The 24509-nt window shown below is 38.2% G+C and overlaps 1 protein-coding gene across 1 annotated transcript in view; it reads left to right on the top strand.

The window, feature by feature from the left end:
- The first annotated feature begins 18282 nt into the window (after positions 1 to 18282).
- Positions 18283 to 24509, top strand: part of CapaR (Capability receptor) — a 526950-nt gene continuing 520723 nt past the window's right edge. Inside the window, exon 1 of the mRNA XM_067787359.1 lies at positions 18283 to 18445. The gene's annotated coding sequence lies outside the window, so the exon portion shown is untranslated. The remainder of the gene's footprint in view (positions 18446 to 24509) is intronic.

The following is a 24509-nucleotide window of genomic DNA, read 5'->3' as shown; positions in this document are numbered from 1 at the left end:
TCTATCTCCCCAGTCTTTTTAGTTTCTTCTCCTCGCGCAACCTGGCTTTACTGGCTAACTGACCAAAAAATCCACGGTCACTCTGTTTACCACGTGGAAGGAACATATGATACACATATTGTACGTTCACGTTCATGGTGCTACGCTACCGGTTGTCAGTCAACCAAAGATCTAAAGGGTAACGTTGGATAATACTCTCACCTTCAAGGCACATGCCACCAAAATTGTATCTAAAGTGCAGAGCCGCAACAAAATCCACAATTCGCTTGCGGGCAGAACTTGGTGAAACGATAATGCGAAATGCTGCTAACCACGTATAAAACAATTGGATGGCCGCTCTTGTGCTACGCGTCACCAGTTCGATCGCTTGGTCTTAAAAACACACACTGGAAAAGGCTGCAGGCCTGCCAAAATGCTGAAATTACCACGCGATTTCTCCTTATGACGCCTGAGCATCACCTGCATAGGGAGCCCAAAGAGTTCACTATTAAAAAGCATAACGAAATGCTGAACAGACAGTTTTTGCTTATTGTCACAAACCAGGACATCCTAGCAAACAACAACTTGATCTAGCCCCGCCTACAAGACGGTTAAAGGAATATCTCCATAAGCATTATGATGGGATCCTGCACCTGCCAACACAGCCGTTTGATCTAGACAAAAGCAAAGAGGCCCTAGGCAAAAGTACACAGAATCGGTAAACGCCTTTGCCAGGACGCGCCCGGTGAATACCGTTATCAACATACACTATTCTACTCTCAAGAAAGCAGACGTCACCCTTGCCCAACTTTGTTCTGGATACTGTAACAATAATCAACCCCTACATGTGTAATGTATGTCATGAATGCGATGTGTCCCCACATGACACCAACCATATTTGCAGTTGTAATGTAGAACCAATGCCTCTAACAGCACTCACCCCTGTTTAGTAATCGCACCCATTGCTTTCAACAGTGCGGGGGGTTATCTAATGTGCCGAAGTTGTCACCTGAGTTTCTCCAGCGACGCGTAAGCCCGAAATTGAGGCCGCACAATGCGGATATCATGATACTCGACTGGGAAAACAGCCTCATAAGCTTACGGAAAGTTCAATTCAGCACGTCTCTGAAGTTTGTGCTACTTATCCTTATCGGCTTGCATATACTCTGTATATTGGCACAAAACGCACGTAGACTCAGGAAATCTGCGCACTTGAAAAAAATAATTTCCTGGACGGAGCGTCTTCGTCCATATGCATACCATGACCTAGCCAGCCAGTGAAGCCTTTGGGGTTTTATTCGCTGCACTATAGTCATATCTGGGTAAAGCTCATACAGCTCATCATTATACTACCTTCGATACTCGCCACCAGAATCACGGACAGGTACATACATCTTCTGCAGAACTTTTCTCTCGAACACTCCAAGAGCCATTTCATCTATTCACGACACGGTCCATGATTGCGAGCCATACATCAAGACGGGTATGATGAGCGACTTATAGAGCGTGATACTTTTCAATTGCTTACTCAGTCAAAAGTAGTACTTCTTACCAAGAGTTATTCTCCGTTTGATTTACTTTATTGTACGACTATAAAATCTGAAACTGATAATTGACATGCCGTCCCACCTATAAGAGTGGGGCCTATGAATGTATCTTCTTAGTCAAGGCGAATTTGATTTGTGGCTTTGATTTAATAGTCGCAGCGATTTCTATTCGGTACTGCCTGATGATTGCACCTCACAATTACGCTTATAAATAATTACAGTTAGAGACCAACTTATAGATGTAGTAGTTGTTATTGTTGGTGTAGAATTGCGATTATCAACCCCCTCAATCCCTAGATGTAGCACAGTGCAAATCACATAACTTTGGCGCGGCTAGTTCTTCATGTGATTGCAAATGAAGGAAAGATGCAGATGCGATCTTTTAGCCGCTGTGACAAAATCACAGTGACATTAATATTTGCCGTCTCTAAAAAAGACAGTTGACTAACTAGTTGCAATTTAGGTTCATACTAGTGAGAAGTTTTTACCAACAAGTTGATTTCACTATATGGTACATTTATGTATATGTGATTGTTGTATGTGTGTTTGTGTTGTAGAAGCAACAACTATGTTTCAATTATTGTTTCGTGAATTTTAGCCACAGTTTAAAGGTTTACAAAAATTAACATATGAGTATGCATTTTTTGGCTATATCTGCCCATTGGAGAAAGTTATATAAGTTTGTATGTACATATGTATGTAAATTTGTTTCAGACTTATACAATAGGTTAAAGTATGGTCAATGAAATGTTGGACAGCAGTTCATTCGAAAGTAATAGAAAGAAGTTCATTGGTCAATGGTCAGTGGTACTGACGGAAAAGCCAAATTGCTCTTTTGATGGTTGAACATCAAAAGAGCGACTCGTGTTAAAGAAGCCTAGGAGCAGAAGTATTTTTTTTCTATTTTGTTTGTTTTGGTAGCCTCTGATTCCTGACAGATATACTCATAAGAAAACGTGTGCACTGATGATCTCTATGTGTCTGAGATTTATAAGATAGAACTCATGCGGACTAGCTGTCAACTTTTCTAAAACGGAGCAAAGATTTTTTCGCGAGGAGGCACAAGATCCTTTAACTAACATCATCCCCAATTAAGGTTATCCCGCTTGTGCAGTCTGACAGGTATAAGCACCTGGAGATTGCAGTCTGACAGCAAGCTATCATGGTAGCCTTATGTGGAAGATAGGTTATGAAAGGCTTTCATTGCTTTGTATAAGTGTCGAGGGGCATTGGAAAACGGTGTGTGCTCTATCAATGGAAAGTGCATAGGCTCCATGATATGGTAGTCAGTTCGATTACTATCCATGGAGGTCGAGACTGGTGGACAACATGGAGGCGGTGAATGTGATGGACAACATGGAGTTAGTGAAGCGTGTGCCGTTAGTTGGAATAAATAAACCCTTCCTAAAACGCCCGCATTGGAACTAATTACAAAGCTTGATCTGTGTATAGTTTATATCCTGGGAAAAATGGCCGAAGCCCGCGCTGCGAGACGCATCAAATGAGCTTCGACTTCGTCACTTGTAGGGCAGAATACGTGCGCTGGCTTCAACCCCTAACACCATATTAACCTTTCATATTTCTTCAAGAGATGAACGAGAGTCTTATACGTTGGAACGAGAGTCTTTTAGGCTACACGTTTACTACCGCATCTTTCAGGCAGAGGCCACCGCTATTAACGATGCAAGGATTTGTATTCACTCCAGCTGCTATCAAAGCGCTAAGCTCTGCTACCGTGAGTTCGAGGAATGTCAGACAATGCTATACCTCATTCCCAGTCGCATGAATATTCATTTTGATAAAAGATTGCCTTAGTCCGAGCAGGAAATAGGGACTGCGGGCTGTCGTGGTTTTTCCTACAAGTTGTTGAATGTCAGCGCTCCGCGGAGATGTTAAGGTTTCTTTAAGTTCATCAATCGAAGCCAATTAAGCACTGTCTAATGGGAGTATATGGGGTGCATCTTAATATTCTCGACAGCCTCAGCTATTTCACATAACGAACTAATTATAAGTCACTCGCATTTTACTGGGCGGGCAGCAGTAACCCAACCTAACCTTTTCTAAGCTATTCTTGATGTGAGGCTTCGTTTCATTGCCCTGCATTAGTATAGTCCATATGAGCAGACTGAAGGAGGCATCGAAAGCTTAAAGTTAATATGATTAGCTTGAATGAACGAGAGAAGGCAAACAAAGCCCTGTTTGGGGCACTGTTGCCCACTTGGCCCAGACCACAGGACTACCGTACAGTGTACCGTGCTCTGCTGTCGTGCTATGAATAATGGATTTATTATTAAAATAACACCAATCTGTAAGGCTTTGAAGACGAAGTCTCGATCCTCCTCAAGTTTAAATTATAAAACAAATGCTCTCCAAAAGAAGCAAACTATGAACTCCCTGTAAGGCACTTGATGGCCCTCAGTATCCGATCAAATCATATGCAAATACCTTATCGCATACTTTAAATCACTGCATTTTGTGAGAAAACAATGCAAATAATTTCACTTCCGGTTTAACAAATTCTTCAACGAAAAGTTGACTAAATAATTTGTGAACTTGCAAATTTTTCATAGCCAAATTACCAGCTGCGCCTAGATTAAATCGGCACTACTTCCGTTGCTCTAAGCTAACAATGAAATTTTGCATTGTTTGCACATTTGAATGTAAATGTGCGATTTCAAATCTATACAATTCACACTGATCTATATGATTTCGCTAACAAATTGCAATAACTTTCTTTTTCATTTCTTTATTTATTATTGTTTTTGTATTTTAATCTAAACTTTTTACGACTTTAACCAGAATATCAGGCAATAAATGAGGCTAAATTGTCAAATAGTTATTATAGCAATATAAATATGTATGTATGTATACTAGGGTGGGTGGATTTGTATGGACGAAAGTTAACCGATATAGCGCTATCGATTTTTCTATAGGATTTGGGCTCAGGAAAAAAAGTTCCACTACGCATACCCGAAAAAAAAATAATTTTCGAGCCTGCGAAATTAAATTTTCGTGACTTTTTTCATGACCTACTAAAAAAATGTTTATATTATACCCTGTCCGACCCAAACGTTAGCGATAACAGTTTTTAGCAGACATTTTTGAGTCGGACAAGGTATACATGAAAATTTTACAATCAAATGAAAATTTGTTTATTAGGTCATGAAAAAAACCTTAAAAACACTGGTTTACAGCCGAAATGCACCAGAAACGCCATTATGAAATTCCTACATATGTAAAATCACCCCTGATTCCGAAAATCAAGGTTATTTATAAGCTTTTATTTACTTTCACTTTTGTTGTCTGTAATGGAATCTTGCAAGTTAAATTTGATACACTTCCCGGTGTCCGATTGAGCTGAAATTTTGCAGACATGTATAACTCCGATGACAATGCAATATTACTTTGTTAGAATTCGATAAATTAATCGATAACACAGTTATCGGTAAAGATTTGTATTTACTTTGGCATAACAGCCTAAGTCCCATACAAACACGCCGGTACCTATCCGTGGATTGTGATATTTGGACGTGGTGAATCACGTGTCACGCGTGGTGAATCTCATCGCTTGCGAAAAGCGGAGACACAACCCTCTGTTGTATTTCTGTGTATAACCAACATAGCTGAATTTTTAAGGCTGTTTAACCCTGTAATGTTTTCTGTAATTTATTTTGCTTTTGGAAAAATTACCTATTTGAAAAAAGCTGGCTGAAAAATATTGGCATAACAGCTTAATTTAAATCAAGAATGGAAAATCTTTGGAAAATTTTAGCAGATGTGGCAATTTCGCGCGTCCGTTGAACGAAATATTGACAATCTGCTGATCATTGCTAAGAAATTAGCGACATTCCATCAACTAAGCAGCACTTTAGCAATACTACTGTTATTATTTGGCCGCTCAAACACACAAATATTAATTGTGCATTAAATCTAAAATATACAAATACACCATAATAATTTACACGGCCAAAGCCATAATAATTCACACGGGTCATCAATTCTTTCTCTGATTCAAAATCTGAACTACCAGCGCTACCGTCAACAGCTCAGTGTCATCACTGCCAGTAGCGCCAATAACACCAAACTCGTGCCTGACACACAAAAGTCGTTTCACTCAATAGCGCAAGTAAAATGTACTACGCACTCACTACTAAGAAGCGTCAAAAATTCGCTTGGAGTAATTTCGTCAATGAGCTACCATTGAGCTGGCACCGCATTGGCGCTGGCGCCATGCAATTTACATCACTAAAATTGCGCGAATGCCCAGGCTCATGACTTCAATACTTATATTTACAATGCTTTAAACTTTAAATACACCTCTGAAGCATGAAATGTGTACTAATAAATTCCAATACGCATTATACGCAGATGTAACTGATATATGTGTTTTTGTTTCACCCCCTATACTTATATTTAAAGCTTTTATAAGAACAAGCTTCTATTACTTGTTAATAAAACGAACTAAAAAGTAAAAAATAAAATTAAAGAAAAAAAACTTTTTTAAAAATAAGCTTTTATTATTTTGGTTAATAAAATTAACTAAAAAGTAAACAATAAATTGACTCTAAAGAAATATAACACTTTATAAGTTCATTGTAAGCTTAAACGATAATTAGGCTTTTTCGTCTGCGACAAAAAAATTCTATATTGTACATAATTATATATTTTTAACATTAAAACTTTACACCTAAATTATTAAATCTTACAGTTTATATCACAGTCCTAATTGTTCTAATAAAAGCGTGTTACATTGCGATAGCAAGAAAAGGAGATCCTAAATGTTCTTAATTATACCATCAAAATTTAACACGTTTTTTATTAGAACAATTAGGACTGTGATATAAACTGTAAGATTTAATAATTTAGGTGTAAAGTTTTAATGTTAAAAATATATAATTATGTACAATATAGAATTTTTTTGTCGCAGACGAAAAAGCCTAATTATCGTTTAAGCTTACAATGAACTTATAAAGTGTTATATTTCTTTAGAGTCAATTTATTGTTTACTTTTTAGTTAATTTTATTAACTAAAATAATAAAAGCTTATTTTTAAAAAAGTTTTTTTTTCTTTAATTTTATTTTTAATTCTATGGTAACGTTTTTGAGATATTTACGAATAACCGTTTTTTCAAACTTGAGTCCACTTAATCACATATACCTTAAGAACAAATTAAGCAATTCCAAAACGGTTTAAAGCTTTTTAAAGTTAATAAAATTTGCTATAAACAAAGATAACGAACGATCATTACGGATTTGTAAAAAATAAAAAAATTTGTATTTTGCGAGGAAGGATCTCGAAAACTTTTTATTTTTTTTCAGATTTTTTTTCTCTGTTGTATTAAAAAAAAAGAAAATTAACTTTCATTCAACAAAATCGATGGACTACACCAAAAGTTATAAGAATTCAAGAAAATTAAGTGGAGCCAATTTCTTTTCTTTGAAAAAACGTAAATTCGTAAATATCTCAAAAACGTTACCATAGAATTAAAAATAACCTTGATTTTCGTAATCAGGGGGTAATTTTACATAGGAATTTCATAATGGCGACTCTGGTGCAGAAAAAAAGTTGGAATTTGTGATCCAGTGAAATCAAAGTCGAAAAAAAGTAAAAAAAAAAAAATTTTATTTCGCAGACTCGAAAATTTTTTTTTGGGTATGCGTAGTGGAACTTTCTTCTCCTGAGCTCAAATCCTATCGAAAAATCGATTGCGCAATATCGGATAATAAATCGACCCAGTCTAATGTAAACCTCTTCATTCCCATACATATATCTTTATGTAAATACATATGTACCTCAGATACTCGTTGCTGGCCAAGCGATGATTAAAAATACAAAACTTTATTAGCTTTAGCGAGCAATGCACGCGTGCCTCCAGTCGAAGCTTTGCTGCACAATGGGCCTGCAGACATATGTTTGTTGCCAAAAGAGAAGATGCGTTCCCAATTTCATCATTACATCTACTACATAGGCGGATGAATGGACCGCTGGACGAATGTCGAATGAGCACAGCTTGCTTTTAATTTTCTTTCGGCTGAGGCTGCCGTTACTTGGTTGAGGCTACCGATTTTTTTGGTGGACGTTACAGAAAAAAACGGTATAGGCTATCGACCAGACGCAAGTCCAACAGCCATGCCCAGAAGAAGAAGTCAAATTCTGGTGTACCATTTGAGAATACTTTCTTTAAACTCAGGGACATATACGTACCTGTATTCTTCTTCTTCTTCCTGCAGCGAAAATGGGATTTCCTGAAGGATTTGGGGTGTTTTATCGATGTTGACGGTCGTTTGCTGAATAGTGATCCGGCATAGTCCAGAAAAAAGCAACATTCAGGAACTAATTCGACCATCTCAGAAACTATATGATACCAGCTTTACCCGGCGTACGTTGTAACGCCCGAGATCGAATAAATGTTGCGTCATTTTTTCTGTTTTGTTTGTTGATAATTTAGTTTACTGTTCTGTAAATTGAATTGAGTTATGTACGCATATTTGGTGAAATTTTCGTTTAAAATATTTTATTATTGTATCTTATTGTAATGCAAGTGGGTACACAATATTTTTGGTTTTTTCGTTCGGTGCAAAGATAAACAAGTTTTTTGGCGTTCCAACTCTAGAGCAAGCAACATATAGCTGGCTATGGGAAAAGCATGGACTCTCTAGATTTAATTCTGCAATAGTAAGCGATTGTCCTTGTGTTTTGTTGATTGTAATTGCAACAGCGAGGCGTACAGGAAACTGTAAGAGCTTAAAATTGAATGGCAAATCTGTAGGAATCATTGGGATCCGTGGTATGAGCATATCTTCACTTTTGCTTTTACCGCTGATGCTTGTTGCTTCGATTACATTCGGCAATTTTGGTGGGTAAAAATTCCGAAGAAGCATGATTGGTGAGCCAATTTTCAAAGTTAATATGTGCGCAGGCAGGTTCTAATGAGTTTAGAAATTCAATTGGATAACTCACAATTTGATCTTCATCTGTAACTGTGTCGATCGATTTATATTTCGTCACTTCACCAGGAATTTGGTTTTGAATGCGATCATTGATTTTGTTAACATGATCCTTTTTGGGAGCTAATTTAAAATTCTTAATTCTGAAATATGAAAAACCTTCGTCTTGATCGAAGGAACCTATAGCCAAAATTTGGTGATGATTAAAGTGTGGGAAATACGTTTCCATAGGGAACACACACACGGAGTTTGATTTTAATATATATTGTAACGAATTTTCTGCAAATCCTCTTATTTCAAATCTTCTACTAAGGTTCGAATCACTAAACTGTTGAATAAATAACTCCAATATTTAATAATACAAAATGGCTTTTATTAAAGTTCTTCACAATATAACGTACTTCACAACACTACTATTGCTCGCCAGGTGGCTTCTTAAATCAAACTGATTAAAGCGCCTCTACTGTTGCTGCCTTTTATACTCTCTGATTTCCTCGTTCGCATCTTCTAGGCGCTTCCATTTCCAGAATCTACTGGTTGGCTATCAGCTATCAAATTTCTCAGCTGTAACTACAGATGGACGATTTTATAGCTTCTCTCATTACATACTTTCGGGAGTATCTCAGATATATGCATGTGGTTGTGCGTTGCTTCTCCGCTGCGTGTACGTACATATGTGTAGACATAATGATTGATTCGTTTATGTAGATACAAGTGACTGTCTGCTTTATTGTTGTTGTGACTTCATTTACTTAGCATCAGACTAGGGATGTGAGTATCACTTAGTGTCACTAGTATTTGTCACACTACCCTCCACTTAAGTCTGATCGTCCCGATCAGACAAATCTCTCGATCTAAACGCCGCTAGCATCTCCAAATCTACCACTCTTCTACTTCGTAGTTTCCCAATAGTTTGTATGCGGTAAATGGTATCACTGATCTTCTTCACTACTTTGTACGAGCCTTCCCAACTGCACCGAAATTTGGATGGAACACCTTTCCGTCGGGGAGGGTTGTATAACAGTACCAAATCTCCCACCAAGAAACCTTCCGAATTATTGTTGTCATCGTACCTGCGTTTCATCTTACTACTCATTATCCTGGATCGTTCCCTCGCACTCTGTTGTTTGATCAATGAAGAACTACTTCCCAGAGCTTGATCTTGACGGATTGACTTTGTTCCATAAGTATCGTCTTGACGTTTCACAACAGTAGTGCGCGCTGGCTCGAAACCACCCTTGCATCCTTTCTGGAAAATTCTTTCAGTCGTTTTAGTGCGTCCATTAGGGTTTGTCAATGCCAGTGTTTCTCTCGAAGATATCTTTGATTTGGCCTATTCGTTCCATCAACCTTTACCATTGACTTTCGTGGTCTTTGTCGACTCTGCTCCACCAGTACTCGATTACTGCTGAACCCTTTCTCCAAACTAAAGTTAAGTGGCATATCCTGGTTCTTATAACGCATAATCCTTCTCTGCATGCCGATCCCGATGTCATGGTCAACTAAGAAGTCCACTCCCAATATGACTTCATCAATAATCTCCGCTACAACGAGTTTGTGTAGAACCATGACCTCCCCAATTAAGACTTCACATACCACTTCTCCCTGGACTTGGTTACACTCGCCAGTAATCGTACGCAATCTTGCTCCAGGTAATGGCTTTACTCTCCTGTGGACCAAATCAGATCGAATCAAGGAATGAGAAGCGCCCGTATCTACAATCAGTACACATTCTTTGCCATCGACATTTCCTTTGACGGTAATACTGCTCGAGTTTCTTCCAACTTGCGAGATAGATATCACAGGACATTCAATAGTTGGGGCGAATTTTCGTTCTTTACATCTGACTTGCTCTTGCTTATCTCCTCCAGCTTTACGTTTACGACCAGCCAAGTTGGAACTACCAGGACCAAGAACGCAATGACGTGCAATGTGGCAGAGCTTCCCGCATTTGAAGCATTTGATAACTCTTTCACTCCGTTTTAGCGATCGTTTCAGCTCCTCCAATATAGCACTATACCCACTCTGGCCTTTCTATTTCCACGCGGCGTGCTTTGAAAACTGGCTTACACAGAAGCGACGCTGTTTCCTGAATCAGAGCTTGTGACACCGTTTCTGCGAATGTTGGCTTTGGGTTTGCGTATGTAGCTCGCTTTGTTTCCACGTCCCGTATGTCGTTTATAAAGCTCTGTATCTTTACCCTTTCAGTGTATTCCACGGGTGCGTCCGCATTCGCTAAATGTGCCAGTCTTTTAACATCCGAGGCAAACTGCTGCAAAGTCTCATTCGCCTTTTGGTAACGATTTTGCAACTCAATTTGATATATCTGTTTCCTATGCTCGCTTCCGTAACGTCTTTTTATAGCGCTCATCAATGTTTCATAGTTGTTCCGTTCGTACTCTGGAATTGTCTGTAAGATTTCAGCTGCAGGCCCTTTCAATGCCACGAACAGTGCAGCAACTTTATCTTCAGCATTCCAGTTGTTCATTGCTGACGTCTTCTCAAATTGAAGCTTGAATACCTCGAAAGGAACAGAGCCCTCAAAAGATGGAGTTTTTACCTTCAGATTGCTTGCTGGAACAGCTGGGCGATTTAGTTGTAACTGTTGCATAATACCTTTCAACGCTTCTATCTCGGCACCAATTTTGTCCTCGAGTTGTAAAATTTTTGCATCCTGCTCTTCCAGTTTCGCAAAGAGCTGCGATCATACGTGTTCCGAAATTTTTTTCCACATTCCAGATATACGTGCCTCTTGCGCTTCAAGTTGAGATGACATATATGTCTTCTGTTCTTCCAATTGAGATGACATTTGCGACGCTATTTCTGAAATGTGTGCCTTCTGTGATTCCAGCTGAGATGCCATTGTCGATGTTTGTCCAGATATTGTGCTCGCCACTTCTGCAGTGTTTCGTTTTCTTCTTCCATTTTTGTTGTTGTTTTGTCGGTATCATAATGAAAGACACACTCCTCAGCATTTATTCCTTCAAATACCATAGCTACACTTAGTCGTGTTTGTAGCTGGGATTTATCGCCAAAAGTGGCCAATCCACGGACTTCCAACTCCTCCTTCAGTTGCTGGATCGTCAATTCACTCAACTTTGCCATGTCCAAGTTGTATTCGAAGTCTTCGGAATTTATTCAAAAACTCCTCTTTTGACACCAATTGTAATGAATTTTCTGCAAATCCTCTTATTTCAAATCTTCTACTAAGCGAATCACTAAACTGTTGAATAAATAACTCCAATATTTAATAACGCAAAATGGCCTTTATTCAAGTACTTTCAAAATAACACTTCTATTGCTCGAGAGATAGCGTGTTTAATCGAAACTGACTATCGCGCCTCTACTGTTGCTGCTTTTATACTGTGTGATTTCCTCATTGCATCTTCTAGGCGCTTCCATAATTTACTTAGTTACTGGTATATAATTATAACTAGAGATGCACGTGTGTAGCTTTCATATGCGCGTGTATTTGTGAGCGACACTTCCACAATTACAATTGCATACTTTTGGGAGCATCTCAGATAAGATATCTGTATGTGTTTGTGCGTTGCTTCTCCGCTGCGTGTACGTACATATGTGTAGACATAATGATTGATACGTTTATGTAGATCAGGGCTATTCAAAACTGAAATTGCACCTGTATTAGTGAGAGCGCAATCGTCGCGATGATCGTGCGGGTGAATTGATTTTTCAATTAGTCGCTTACTAGCAAGCAACGAGTTAAGAAGAAGCATATGTATCGCGCATAATTTTTCGTACATATTTTGATACTAATCAGCCAATACTCATCACCGATGTTGCTACGCCAAGTGCCAAGCGACGCCTAACTCAATTAACGACGACAGAGCGAATCATATGCGTCTGAATTGAGAGGGCACAATTGTGCTATGAAATGAATAGCCATGATGTAGATACATAATGATTGATTTATGGATGTGCATACAAGTCACTCTTAGCATCGGCTTAGAGATGACAGTACCCCTTACTTACTTACTTAATTGGCGCTTAACCGTCTAAACGGTTATGACCGTCCAACAAGGCGCGCCAGTCGCTCCTTCGCTCCGCCAACCGGCGCCAATTGGTCACACCAAGGGAGTTTAAATCGTTTTCCACCTGGTCCTTCGAACGGAGTGGGGGCCGCCCTCTACCTCTGCTTCCATAGGCGGGTTCCGATAGGAACACTTTCTTGGCCGGAGCATCATCTTTCATTCGCATAACATGGCCTAGCCAGCGCAGCCGCTGCGTTTTAATTCGCTTACCCCTTAGTGTTGCTAATATTCGTAACAATATGTATAGATGTAGATAAACTGAAGCTAACAAACTATTTTAACGGCAGCAGATTACTAAACGTTCAAAAGGAATAACAGCCACACTCAACAATGCAGTCAAACTTTAGGTGTTAAAATAACCTAAGTTTGTACGGCAGCCCTAGTTCTGAAAAATTCCATTTGTAGGGAAGGGCCACGCCCATTTTTATCCAATTCCACATTTTACTGGAGGTGTTAGGACTTAACGTCATATAGCTCCTTACCAATTCTCATTATCCTATCATTACTACATCCAGAGATATGCAGTATGATATATTCCATTTGTATGGGAGGTGCTACGCCCCTTTTATATATCGAAAGTGTTTTTAGTCTAAAACCTTCGTGTTGATCGAAGGAACCTATAGCCAAAATTTGGTGATGATTGAAGTGTGGGAAATACGTTTCCATAGCAAACACACACAAACACACAAAGTTTAATTTATATATATAGATGAGCATGTTGGACATTCTAGCTCAAGCAAAATCCTCCTTTTGTGAAGATTTTGAGGCCGCTAGAGCCACGCTTGTTCAATAAACAGAATTCGAGAAGTTGAGGTTGAGAATAGGGCTGGACGAGCTGCACATTGCGCTGGCATCCCTTGAAAGGGTTGCGCTTCACAGCCCATTGAATCCAATACGTACCGGTAGTTATGGATAATTTCCGCAAATTAACAAATGTATACCTAATTCCAAATCAAGAAGCGCATACATTAACCGAGATGTGTACAAACAATTGTATATCATGGTTAAGTGAATAAATGGGGTCATATTCTGACTAAGGAAGGAATTCGGAGTCATATGTGCTTCTCGAAATGCGAAAGCCATAAGGATTTCGAAAAACTCCAACAACTGCACTACATTATGAGTAAGATAGTATGGTGGAATGATTCAACAGAACTTTGGAAGAGCAACAAAAGAAGTAAAGGTTGGGTTATAATGACTGCTCCACACTATGCTGTAGGGCATAAATAGGTTTATTTGTGATACCACTGAATGACGATTGCTCTTCCTATTCTATAAATGTAAAAAGTTGAACCAATGTGTCCGTCTAATGTAGGACAGGATTTCTTCTATCTTTGCATAGCCAAGATCCACCCAACAGCCGATGAAGTACATGTTCAGAAATTCCATGCTTATCCTGGCTATAGTTGGGCATCTGCCGAGGAAATATTTAAAACTTTTTATCTCCTCCTCATCAGACCGTGTCCCGTTTATATCCCGATCAATGGACCTAAGAAGATACGATTGAGATTGATTAGGAATCTAGTTCGGTTCTAATTTATTTGAGGCAAAGTTTGTAGAGACATGTCACAAGTGGGTTTCAATGCCTATCTGAAATTGGATTTCTCGGTTAATGCAGATATACGGAATTGATTGCTCGGCGCAAGGAAAGGAACGACGTACCTTAACTCAATTACCTTGGTCTGTTCAGTGGCTTTTTTCATTAGATCATCGGCAGCATAGTTCGCTGGCAACTACTGTGATCCGGTATTCACACCACCACTGAGCATCTTAAATAGAAGCGATCCTAATATATTGTAACGAATTTACTGCAAATCCTCTTATTTGCAACCTTCCGCTAAATTCGAATCACTAAGCTGTTGAATAAATAACTCCAATATTGAATAATGCAATAATGGTCTTTATTAGACTACTTGAAAATAACACTTATAATTCGCAACTGATAGTTTGCTTAAACGAAACTGATTTTCAAAATAATACTGCTATTGCTCGCTAGATAGCGTCTTAAATCCAACTGATTATAGCGCCTCTACTGTTGCTGCCTTTTATACTCTCTGATTTCCTCTTTCGCATCTTCTAGGCGCTTCCATTTCCAGAATCTAGTAGTTGGCCATCAGTTATCAAATTTCTCAGCTGTAACTACAGATGCACGATTTTATAGATTCTCTCATTGCATACTTTCGGGAGTATCTCAGATATATGCATGTTGTTGTGCTTTGCTTCTCCGCTGTGTGTACGTACATATGTGTAGACATAATGATTGATTCGTTTATGTAGATACAAGTGACTATCTGCTTTATTGTTGTTGTGACTTCATTTAGTTAGCATCAGACTAGGGATGTGAGTATCACTTAGTGCCTCTCCCTCTCCCTGCCCCTTCACTCTCCCTCTCCCTTTTTCTCTTATTCTCCCTATTTATCTCCCCCACTTTCCCTCTTCCTCCCCCTCTCTCTCCTTACCACTCCCTATCACGCTCGGTCTCCTTCTTCCTCCTCATCTACCTCTACCTTTTCCTCTCCCTCTACCCCTCCAGCGCTTTTCTCCTCAGATCTATATCTTCCTGAAAAATATATTTGATCATCATACAACAACGCATGGCCTTTAGTGTGGCTCATACCATATTCATAAAACAACTTTTTTGTTTTTAACTCTCCATCCATATTCAGTGTTATTCCTTCTGTTCATGCCTCTTGTATGCAGCCATGCAGCGACTCTTTTACATATATGTTTTTGGAATTTCAATTCAATTAATTGAACCACATTTCTGCGGCAGCTTTAATTCACTTCCACAACACCAAGCTTTATTTCTAACTGCTATCGATACCACTTTAGACGATTTCAACTTTGCTTGCTTTACAACTTGTAGATGAGATGAAGAAGTTTCAAAACAAGAAGTGTTGCTCCATTCTCTTATTGTGGCTTTGATTGGATTTGGCAAGCCAGTTTTCTCGAGTTGAGTTTATTTACTTTTTTCGCGGAAGAAAAAACATTACCACATAACGGTTTTGTATATATTTATATATGTCAGTAAGTAAAGCATTAACAATTTGCCGGTTTACTTGTTTACCTGAAAAACTCGTTGAAAATTGATTTTGTTTGCTATACACCAGGCATGCTTAACCAACGAACCGATATCATTTCGTTACGATAATTAACGTTAATAAACGAAACAAAGTCATTTCGTTTCGTTTATTAACGTTAAGAACGTCAAATTAACGAAGTGATTTTGCTTCGTTTTCTGCCATATCAAAACGAAATCAAATCGTTTATGTTGATTATTAATTTCAAACTATGCTGGCAAAGCTGATTGATGGCGGAGTCATTAAAGGTGAAGGCATTAGCCAAGCTGATTGCAACTTTTCTCATGAATTTTGACAGTACGAACATTTCTCAGAGTATTTTGACATTACCACCAACGAATTACACAAACAAATTACATGGAGTTCGTGTGTATGTCCGCTCGCTGTTAGCACCTTACTGGCTTCACCATGGCTATAGCATTGCCAGCACAATTCAAACTTTAAGTATCACGTTTTTGTTAACGTTTTTACCGTTAACGAAAGCTTTTCGTTTCGGTTAAAAACGAGATACAATTTATCTTGATAATTTCTTTATCGATAATATTTCGAAGTGTTTCAACGGAAACGGTGGAAATTTTTTGATAAACGATTAGCTTAACGTTAAGGTGCATCCCTGCTATACACAAAGTCTGTTGAACGTACAAATATTTTTACTTAATTGTGATGTATGTATCACGGTTGCCACAGTCTGTTTTCATTTGGGACCAAAATTCGGCGAAAAAAAGGACCAACATTTTTTTTCATTTATTGGTATACAAACAATGTAATAATGAATAACTTAAAAAGTACAAAACAACACGACGTTACAAAGACACAAAAAGTGTTTCAATTAAAATTGATGATAATTGTTGATGATGATAATTACATATATTATTATACATATAGGCATATTTTTTAGTCTTACACTGAAAGAAATGGTGCCAGTAAAACCAACAAATCGGTTCTGTTGTTCTTGACTTAACGGAGATTCAGTGAAATTGATCGAATTATGGTTAAGTCGACCGAGTTCTTTGTGAAACGAACAAATTAGTTTAGTCGACAGAAGAGAAATTGTCGCTCTTAAGTTAACAAAATTCTGTGAAATTGACAGATTCCTGGTCAATGTAACTGATTTTTCTGTTATCACAACTGATCTTACAGGTAATTTCAACGGCGATCAACTGTCAAGACATGAGCAAATTTCAAAGAGAATTTTACGCTCACTGCGCTCTCTACTTTGTACTTATGACGATGGTGCCACTTGTTAAGAAAAAAACACCAAAATAAGAAAACCAACAAATCGAAGAAATTGAGAATGAGCTGAGCTGCAACTGAAAGAATTGAGAATCAGTTTTGTGACTACTATTTTCATTTCTATTTGCAAAGCGAAGTTGAAAACTATAAATTAAATAAATTATTAAATATAAAATTTGGTGAAAGTGCGTTTAATAAAACAAAATAATAAAGTGCATAATGTTTAATGTGTGCCAGCATATTTGATGTAGCCACATTGACGTTCGGTTAGTAAGTGCCACCGTGGTGTGATGGTAGAGTGCTCCGCAAGAGGAGCACGACGCGGTTGAATTGACCCGTATTTCGGTTGATTTTACCAGTATTTTTCTTTCAGTGTATACACATATGTATGTATGTGTATATATTTAAAAACTTAAAGCCTATATGTTTCTAATATATTCTGGGCTACATCGAAAAAAATGTATAACAAATATAGTTTTATATCGCTCATTGTATAACTTTTCTAGGACCAGCCTATGTCTTTCACCGACCAAACGTGATGAGGACCTGGGTTTTGCGTACAAAGTTTTTTGGCTAACATTGTGTGGTTGATTGAAATAAACTCCATTTTATTGCGTAATTTGGTACGAAAAATTATTTAATAATGGTATTATAGAAGTTTCGGTTTCTGCTAATACCTTGTCGGGAGTAATTGTACATAAAACTTGTATATCACATATACATAGAAAAAAAGCTTTTTTGCATTTGCTTTAAGAGTACAATATAAAAATATAAAATATTTTGTTTTACCGCAAGTCGTTGTACATCTGTAAAGTTATCGCTTTCAGGAAATACTTCAGCTTTACGTCCAACGAAAATGTTTTTTAATTCAAGGTAGAAAATTGTACCACTTAAATCAAAATTTTTTAAGCATGCAATATTTTTTATGTACTCATTATGCATGAAGTTGCTCAAAATAAGCTTTAAATGTGCTTAAATTTAATGGTATAGGAATGGCAGACGAGTTTTTTCTGATTGGAACTCTTTATTTATAATTTTAAGAATATAGGCGAGAAACAGCATATATGCTTTTATTTCGGGATCTGAAATTAAATTTGCTAATTTTATTGCACTAACGCCACTTACTTCGAGACACGTAGATAAAAAATACAGACGCAGTACCTCCCATTGTTCATTTATCCGAACTATCACACTCTCCAGAGCGAGCTAATGAGTAAAAGAAATATCAAAGATTTTTTGTGGCTTAACACCACAATATTCCTGAAATTCTTTAAACTCACTAATTCGCTTTGGGCTGTGTGAAAAAAATTTGTATATATTCCTACACAAACTCTCGATTTCTGCCGGTAATTGATTGTACGCATAGCTTGAACATAAATGTAGTGAGTGACAGATGCACTTAATATAAAACAAATTAATATCGCTCTTTAATTTAGTTTTAAGTCCATTCAGTATATTTTTATGAAAGTGAAAGACATTCAAATCAAAGTACCAAAATCGTGACGGCTCGCCCAAAAAGGACCAAAATTGAAAAAAAGGACCAGCGGACCAAACGGGGTTGGAGCGGACCAAATTTGGTCCAAATGGACCCAAAGTGGCAACCGTGGTATGTATGTACACACTCTTAATGTTGTTTTTGCTTTGCAATGAAATGACACTGAATCTGCTCTCAAATCATCCATAAATTTCGATAAATAGTAAATAATTTTTCGTTAAAAATTATATTAATTTTCAATAACAATTCAATAACGGCGATAACAAATTGGTAACACTAAGATATTAAATCGATAATATATCGATACCTTTTTGATAGCAAGTCGATAACTTTTTATATGATGATGAATGAACTTTGTATATTTCTTCGATAAGAATGCGATATCTTTTTGATAAGACTCCGATATCACATCGGTAACACTCCGGTAACAACAAACCGATAACTTTTCGATGGTAATTCAATAACACGCCGAAAAAAATCGGCAATGCTCCGATAAAAAGCTGATACTTTTGATAGTATTTCGATAACTCTTACACATGATCGCAAATTTTTCGATAACTAACCGATAAAAAATCGGTAACCCTTTTCGTTAATACAAAAGATCGGTAGCCCATTTCGTAACCCTTTTTGTTAAAACAACTTCAACTTGGCTATAAGGAACACTCACCCTTTACCCATCGATAACAAACCGCACACATTTTCCTTTCCCTTCCTTCCTTTGTTGTTGTTGTTGTGGTGTGCTTCGCCCCATCCAATAGGAGCGATCACTCACAAATTGTTACAAACCATGAAACTAGTTAATGAAAATATCAAGTTTTTATTTATAAAATATTTCATTACACATACTTATCTACAAGACTTAATCAATTATATGCGTGTATGTGATACTTATAAGCTCGTGTACAGTAATTACATGATATTATAGATTTTTGCCGAAAGTACAGCAAAAAGCAAACAAAATTAAACATCTTGAGAATTACTTCAATTTATAGCACATGCAGCTTTACATATACATCTACTTACAAACATTTTATGCTCGACTTTACTTCAATTGCAATCTCTATCTTTAATTATTCAATTACCTGAAATGAAAAGCCAACTAATGAAAATCCATACACAGCTTGAAGCAAAGTAAATGTCAAGATTTCGTACGAATTACCTGACCAGGAAACAGGAGAATATGAGAGAAAATACTCAAACTAATTGCACTAAATTTATGCGCATATGTAAGTGTTGCTAAATGTAAGTAAGTATGTGCAACCAAGCAAAGAACTCACTCGATTAACCGGAGACTTATGAAGATATGTATATATGTAAATATCACTTGTACTGGAGATTTAGCGAAAGTGGCAATCCGAATGCGGATGTGGAGGGGACCAAAATTGCAACCGTATACGAAACCAAATCTGGAATCGACACTAAAATCAAGACTGAAATCGAACATGGTATAGAAGCCGAAGCTAAACCGGAAACCAGGATCTAAATTTTAGCCTAAGACAGAACCGAATCCGCAACAAAAACCAAAACAGGAATTGAAAGCGGACCGATTGAAATGGGAAACGAAACCGATCGTGAAATCGGAAGTGGAACTTTAGTCGAAAACGAAGCTGAACTCGGATCAAATCCATGAACGAAATCAGTCCAAAATAAGAACCCGTAACCAGAATCGAAATGGGAATAAGCCATAACCAAAACCGCGACCACATTTAGTATTTTTGTATTGAATTTATATACTGAATTGATACTGAAAATGACTTACTTCTATGGCGCTTAACAGCTTAAACGGTTATGGCCGTTCAACAAGGCCAGTCAGTCGCTTCTTCGCTGCATAAATTGGCGCCAACTGGTCACAACAAAGGAATTTAAATCGTTTTGCACCTTCTCCTTCCAGCAGAGTGGGATACACCCTCTTCCTCTGCTCCTATAGGCGAGTTCCGGAGCATCATCTTTCATTCATTTCATTATATGGCCTAGCTACAGAAGCCGCTGCGTTCTAATTCGATAGACTATGTTGATGTCTACGAAGAGCTCGCACATCACATAATTCAATCTTCTTCGGTACTCGCCAACGCGTTGAGACCTTTCGAATAACTTTTCTCTCGAACGCTCCCACAGAAGCTTTATCTGATATTGTCATTTTGTAGAGCATGATGTTGGTTTGACGAGAGAGAACCTTACTTTTCAGTTGCCTGCCTAGTCCAAAGTAGCATTTATTGGCAAGAGTGATTCTTCGCTGGAGTCAGAGTTGATGTTGTTGGTTTTGGTAATGCTGGTTCCCAAATAAGCTGAGTCTTTTACTATTTCGAAATTATGGTTGCCAACAGTAGTGTGGTAGTATCAGCTAGTATAATTTTCTACAGCATCAAAGTAATGAAATCGTACGATAGGGGGTCACCCTGTTTGAAACCTCATTTAGTTTCGAGCGGCCCAGATTCTTTCCCAATTCTTACTGAGCCGACAGTGTTGATCAACATCATTTTGCACAGCCGTATAAGTTTTGCGGGGAAACTAAATTCAGACATAGCTGCAGCTTCTTTTCGTGCGGTCAAAGGCGGCTTTAAAATCAACGAAGGGGTGGTGTGTGTCAATTTTTTTCGCGGTTTTTTTCCCAAACTTGGCGCATGGTTAAAATCTTTTCTATGGTAGATTTACCAGGTCTGAAGCCACACTGATAAGGTCACATCAGCCGATTCACGGTGAGCACGATTCGCCGGAACTTATATGCGATATTAAGAAGGCTAATTCCGCGATAGTTGGCGCAGTTTGCAGTATCCCTCACTTAGATTCCAATCGTCGGGCATGCACTCGTCCTTGCGTCTTACCAACTCCTCGCCGCAGTATTTGAGTAGTTCCGCCGACATTCCATAAGCACCCGTGGCCTTGCTGTTTTTTATTCTGGTTACTCTTATTGCTTTTCTGACTTCGTTGCTATCGGGTGGGGTGTCATGAATTTCATTATCATTGATTGCGCGATCGGGTTCATCATCCCTGTGTGGTACATATACAATCGAAGCCCTCTCTGGACATCGGTTACCGTTTTCGTTCTTACAGGAGTTTTAGTTAAACTAAAATTGATTGGGCTCTAAACCTGCATACTCAAAAAAGTTCATAGAACTACAAACAAAAAAAATTGCTCCTATTTTTCTTTTCGCCGTTGTATACATATCTCGAATTCGGTACATATTACGTTATCCACAGAGAAAAAAAATATAAAGATAATTGTCGGAAAGTCAAGGCAGAGTCGATATATATTTTATTACCAACCGAGCTGAGACTATACAATTCTGTATCAGTCTCTTCCCCTTACATCCCTGCCTGCTTGTTATACATACATCTCTTCGCCTAACACATAACAGATAGTTTCATCGTCGCTTCTGCCTACCTTCTATTGCTCGCTATTCTTGGACTCTCACCCTTATTTCCTTCCTCCTCGTACCGACCGAATCTTTTTCGTTATCCAGTTCTGTATATGCGTTTGTTTCGTCTTTCCACTACATATCTCACTTGCCCTCGGTCTATGCCGCACTATTTTTTTCCTTCGCTCTCTCTCTTCCTCCTTCTTTTTCTCTACTCCCTCTTCTCTGAGCTTTGACAAATCATTGCAGATCTTGTAGAATTTCATCCACTGTACTGACTTATGGATACAATTTGAACATCTCGACCCTAGCGCCAACTATCGAGTAAATTTTTAAGTCGAAATACTGCTGATCAAGTAGTTTATGTCTCGTGTTCAGCGCCAATATTGAAGTTTTTTTGCCCGGCAGAAATTGGATGAGTAATACGGTTTCAGCAAACCTTTCGATCACAGTACCATCTATTAGATATTTGATTTTAATGTGGCTCATATAGAGATATAGGAATAAAAGTATCTTATTATGACATATTCAGGGCGAAAACTCTCACCATCTACAACAAGTGTTGATGAATTGCAAACGATGTGTCTCTGAGTTTGTGGCTGACCTACAGTAAAAGTGCAACGGGGCATATTCAGTTATGATTGAATTGCGGCGCGTGTGGCTAAGGAGGGATGATGAATCACCCTGCTTCCGAAACCTAACTGCACTTATTTTGCGAAATGCTGAAATATGTGTACTACATGTATGTAAATGTGTGTTTTTTTTAAGATTTCTTAATTTAACCGCCGGGTCAATACCCAGTTGCCCAATTATCTTGCCACTCATTGTTGACTGGCGGTTGTGCTTTCATTAAGCGCCAACAAAGTTGTTGGTCAAAGTTTTGGATTTTATCACTATATGTGTATGCGTAGATATATTTAATTTCATTATATGTGTATGTATTTATAATGGTGTTAAATGATAGTTACATTCGTTAGTGTGATTTTTTACGTGCAACACATATTTAGTATGTATCAGAGATATGCAGAAGTATGGCGCAACTGCAAGTATAACATGCTAGCTATTACCCAGGGCTTTTGCTACTGCAGGAAAACTAATTTCAGAAACTTACTTGTTTTTGGAAAAGCCTAGATGTTTCACTCGTACTCTCCTCTTTCCGTGTCCGTTCGTTTCTTTCTTCTAAATCTATTCTTATACCGCTCTTACACCTATACTTCCTCTCTACTTCCTCTCGCTCGCTTCCTTCTTCGCCCCTCTTCCTCTTCTCTTCTCCTTCCACCCTCCATCTGGTTATTCCTCTGCCTTTCTCTCTATTCCTCTTCCTCACAAATTGCCAATATTTATTTAGGCAAAAAGCAAAGCCCTTAAAGAATATGCTATCGAACAGACCTGTCCCTACCTAATTAATTACATGGAGAAAAGGCATCATAAAGAATAACCTAAAAAAAAGGTTGCCTAAGCACCAAATTTCAAGCAAATCGAGTCATAAATAATATTTCTCTATTGATCGGTATCTGACCCACTTCTCGGAAAAAATAGTCATATAGGAAGGCCAAGGAATATGGTTAGGTTGGGTTGAACTGGCTGGTCCATGAGGACCTCATATAGACTGAATGAATCCGTAAAGTTACCAGAAGTTTTTAGCGACCAAACTGAAAAACCTTATCAAAAACCAGGACCTACATATGTCATAAAATAACTCCGTCCTCTTTCTAAGACCAATGCCACTTGCTGCTTCTAGATCTGACATATGTATCACTCCTAATAGCTGAAGTCTTAGCTTGCCAAAATATGCTCGATCGTTTTTCCTCCAACCTGCACATACTACATCTGTTATCACTGATCAAGCCTAATTTAAAGGCATGTGTTTGTTAGTCTAAGGTTGTAAGATCTACACATGATCATCAACACTTTGCATCCCGGCGCTTGGGTCCACGGCTTTCCCTCTCGGTAGATCTGCTCATCATGCCTTATTTTTATCTCGTCCAATCTTATTGGGCGTCTACGGAGCAAGTTTCGAGGGATGGTCCCTCTTAAGCTAGTTCATCCGCTTTCTCCATCTATTCCCATATGCCCTGGGACCCAATATAGATGCATGCTTCTCCCTATCCCGATTCCTGCCGGGGATTTTTACATTCTAACACACTTTAAGATGTGCTGCGCTATGCGAGATTAATGCCTTAAATGCTGCTTGGCTGTCAATATAAAAGTTGACACGCCTGCAGTTTATGCTATTTTCTTCCAGTGTTTCTACTGCTTTAGACACAGGTTCTACTTTCACCTGCAAACGCTACAGTTATCTGGAAGCTTGCAGAATCTGTTTATTTCCGCCTCAGCACTGTATACCATAGACCCAGCTCCTTCCGCTACTTTGAAACCATATGTCTATCGCCATATGTCATTAGGGCGCCCTTGCGCCAATTTTCCAGCTGTATTGTGGATCTAAATGCCCCTTCCAGGTGCAGATAGGGATTCAGATAGTCCAGTTCGTTCTATAATTGATGTCGCTATTGTACTATGGCCATATCGTCTGCGCCCAAGCTGCCACAAGACAATGAGCCTCGTTGCAGTTGTTAACGCTATGTTCTTTGCCACTAGGTCTAAAGGTGAAATTTGCAGAATGGCATTCGGGGTTGCTTTCAGGGCTTAATACCAAGTATTGATAACCTGAAGAAGAAGAGATTTAAAAGGAATAAGGTACTTAAGAATGATTTTTCATGTAAATCGGATATAAAGTTTCAGCGCTGTCTCGAATGCTTCCGAGAATATATGTGTTATTAGAGATTTAGTTTATATGGTAGGCGCCACGCACCGAAGTG

Source organism: Eurosta solidaginis, chromosome 5 (assembly GCF_040869045.1).
Source record: "Eurosta solidaginis isolate ZX-2024a chromosome 5, ASM4086904v1, whole genome shotgun sequence".
NCBI classification, from domain to species: Eukaryota; Metazoa; Arthropoda; class Insecta; order Diptera; family Tephritidae; genus Eurosta; species Eurosta solidaginis.
Note: the sequence above shows the minus strand (reverse complement) of the source record. Positions and strands in the feature narration are given on the sequence as shown.